The sequence below is a fragment of the Cololabis saira genome, chromosome 12 (genome assembly GCF_033807715.1).
Source record: "Cololabis saira isolate AMF1-May2022 chromosome 12, fColSai1.1, whole genome shotgun sequence".
In the NCBI taxonomy this organism is placed as follows: domain Eukaryota; kingdom Metazoa; phylum Chordata; class Actinopteri; order Beloniformes; family Belonidae; genus Cololabis; species Cololabis saira.
This window is the reverse complement of record NC_084598.1, coordinates 37,292,226-37,295,632: the sequence shown is the minus strand read 5'-3', so window position 1 is coordinate 37,295,632 and position 3,407 is coordinate 37,292,226. Positions and strand designations below refer to the sequence as shown.

At 46.9% G+C, this 3,407-nt stretch overlaps 1 protein-coding gene across 1 annotated transcript in view; it reads right to left on the bottom strand.

Moving 5' to 3' along the window:
• The window catches only part of LOC133457448 (NACHT, LRR and PYD domains-containing protein 14-like), a 217,193-nt gene that overhangs the window by 125,439 nt on the left and 88,347 nt on the right, over positions 1-3,407 (bottom strand). The gene's annotated exons all lie outside the window — the stretch shown is intronic.

Genomic DNA, 3,407 nt, shown 5'->3' with positions numbered 1-3,407 from the left:
TCCCAGATTTTCCGATGAAGCCGACTGGTAGGAGCTCCGTCTGCAGAACCAGCGTCCACACAGGGTTTATTGGATGTTTCCACGATTACAAGCAGAATAAAACACAAACAAGTTCTCAAGGTATTTGTTGTGTTGTTTTTTTCTTCCAGAGGACATGGTTTTCTTACTTCATTGGAGCAGGTTCATTGTTGAAGTTGTCAGGTAGATCTTTGGAGACGTCACTCTTCGTAGACAGACAACTGGAGGCTGCAGAATTCACTCCTCTGAAGTAACGACCTCTGAAAAACCCAAAGATCCTGATCTTCACATCTCATCAGTCACTGATCACACAACTGACTCCTTCTGCACAAGGTAAGTAGGAACAAGGCAGGAACCAGGAACCGGGAACTTAACCGATAACCCCATAGGAGACACATCACACCAAAAACAGTATACTGTCCTCCTTTAAGTGTGATGACTAAAAGTAGACAGCAAGCCAAACTCCATTCACAAAAGACATGAGAGTCAGGATATAGCCTTCAGCTCCGGAATTTAATGCAGACTCAAGAAGCATGCAGATGCAAAATTGGAGTGAAACTGTAACATAAGAAAAAAGTAAAATCACTGTTTGCCATACATTGTTCAAATCAGTAAAGAAAAACAAGTACACAGGTATTTTCAGCTTTACATTACAGTAAACAAAAGATAATGAATAAATGGTCATCCAAATTAGCTTACAAACTGGCTGAAAGCTAGACTGACCGAATAAAATAACATTTCAGAGTCCCAGACTAAAATGGAAATAAAACACTTTTCTTTCACTAAGTCATGAAAATACTCTTCAATATTCCTGAACAAAATGCATGTGAATTTAAATAACAATGCTTTCAACAGCACCACGCAGCTGGATGGCGACGGAAGAACTTTCCTGATCTGCTTTGCTCAACATGTGCTTTTTCTGTGCCTACTTCCTGGTTTTCCTACATCCCATAGACCGGTGGTTGTCAAAATAAAAGCATGCAACAAATAAAAGGCATTAAAGGGTGCTACCTGCCAATATAAACAACAAAAATGCCTGGAGGGCAGAACACTCCCCACCTGGCCTCATTGAGGTCACTGCTAACTGGCTTTGAAATACTCCTTCAGTCCTCTACCGGCAACATGAGAACTTGTGAGACAGGTCTCAAAAAGGTTTTCGGAGTGCCCTGATTGCCCCTAAGCTTTCGGCAGGTGACACAGGCATGGAGAACAGAACACACAAGCCTCTTAGCTCCAATGAGCCATACACCAGATTCTCTCAGTGCCCCCTCAGTCAAGTGACGACCCTGGTGTTTAACCAGGTCATGATGGTGACGAACGAGCAGGATGGAGATGTGGTGGCGCTTAGGTAAGAGGATGGGATTCTTTTCGCTGCTCTCCAGCTGAGCGTTCCTGAGTGGACCTCTTATTTTCACAATTCCTTTGTCCGTGATGGGATTCAGCTTGATGAGAGGGCTGTTCTTTGGAATGGATGTCCCACTGGTGATTGCAGCTATCTCGTCTGGGAAAGCCTCAGCTTGAACTGATTTGATGATGACATGCCTTGCCAGACTCAGTTCATCCTGTGTGCGGACTGTGTCACCTCTGTGCCAACCTCTGTTGGTCTTAGCCACGTCGGATAGTTTGTCTCATTGCTCACCGCCGTAACTCAGTTTCTCTTTCAGCTGTATGAAGCTGTCACAGGGCGTGAAGAAGGAGGTTCTTTCATTCTCCAGCACATTTGTCTTAAAGGTGCTCACAGTCGGTTTATGTGCTTTTCCAAGGCATACATCCCCCACCAGAACCCAACCGAGGTCCAACCTTTGTGCGAAAGGGGCATTGTGTGGACCGTCGACCTGCTGGCGCACTTTGTGTACCCTAACGATGTCTCTCCCTAGCAAGAGGAGAATACGTGCCTTTGGGTCCAGTTGCGGGATGTATTCAGCCACTGCCTTTAGATGGGGGTGATGAAGTGCTACTTCCGGTGTTGGTATTTCGGACCTGTTGTCGAGTATTTCGTTACATTCAATCAACGATGGCAAAGTGAGGCTGATGGTTCCATCCAGTGACTCAATTTGGAAGCCCTCTGCTCTTCTTCCAGACATATCGACCTGCCCAGCACAAGTTCTGAGTGAGTAGGAGAAGGAGTGACCCTTGATGTTAAACGCTTCAAAAAAGTATGACCGAGCTAATGAGCGGTTGCTCTGGTCATCCAATATCGCATACATCTTGATGGCCTTTTCACGCTGACCCTGTGGGTATACTCTGACCAGACAGATCTTAGCACAAGATCTGCCCGCCTGTCCTAGACCGCAAACCTCAGTGCAGCAACTGTCAACTGTCAGCGTAGTTGGATCCTCTTCCTCCATGTCGCCCGATGTTGGTAGGGGTGCCTTCGGTGGTTGTGTGGCTGGACCAGGGTGCATTGCTGTAGTATGGCGGTCGCTCTCACATTCACCACAGTTCACCATTGCCTTACAATCCTTAGCCAAGTGTGAAGCTGAGGCACAGCACCTGTAACAGATGCCTTTTTCCTTCAAAAAAGCCTTTCTTTCCTCCAGGGACTTTGCTCTAAAACCTCTGCATTTTCTGAGTGGGTGCGGCTTGTCGTGAATGGGGGAATGTTTCTCTGTTCCAGGCCTATTTTTTGCAGAAGCAGTCCCACCAGCATCTTCAGTGGAGGAAACACCTGTCTTGTGAACAGATATGGGAGTTCTCGGGTAAAAAGATTTGCTACTGGGCTTGTCTCCTCTTTCCACTGCACTGCTGATAGTGGGGAGCATGAAGCTTGGGTCATTCCTGGTACGGGCCTCGTAGCAAATGAAATTGGTGAAGAAGGAGAAAGGGGGAAATTGTCCATAGTGGTCATCTTTGTACCTTGATCCACAGGTGAGCCATTTCTCCTGCAGGCTATAGGGCAACTTCTCCACAATAGGACCAATTCCGCGAGCTGTGTCCAGATAACTTAAACCTGGCAGGTATCCGTCTTCCTTAGCAGCCTGTAACTCCATTAAGAGGTCTCAGAACTCCCTGAGCTTAATGTAATCCCTGTTAGAAATTTTGGGAAAGTGGTCCAGCTTCCTGTAGAGGGCACATTCGATGACTTCAGGTGAGGCATAGGATTCATTAAGCCTGGTCCAGGCTTTCCTGAGCGCTGCTTGAGGGTCATGGATATGAACAGCACGTATCCTTCTGACATGCTCGGCTGACTCTTTTCCAAGCCATTTCACCAACAAATCCAGCTCTTCGCTGGCCATGAGGTCCAGGTCCCTGATAGTGTTTAGGAACGATGACTGCCAAGCTCTGTAACTCTCTGGACGGTCGTCAAATTGGGTGAGACCTGTGCTGACCAGTTCTCGGCGAGCCAAATACCTGGCAAAGTTTTCCATTCCTTGTGTTTGGTGTGACAG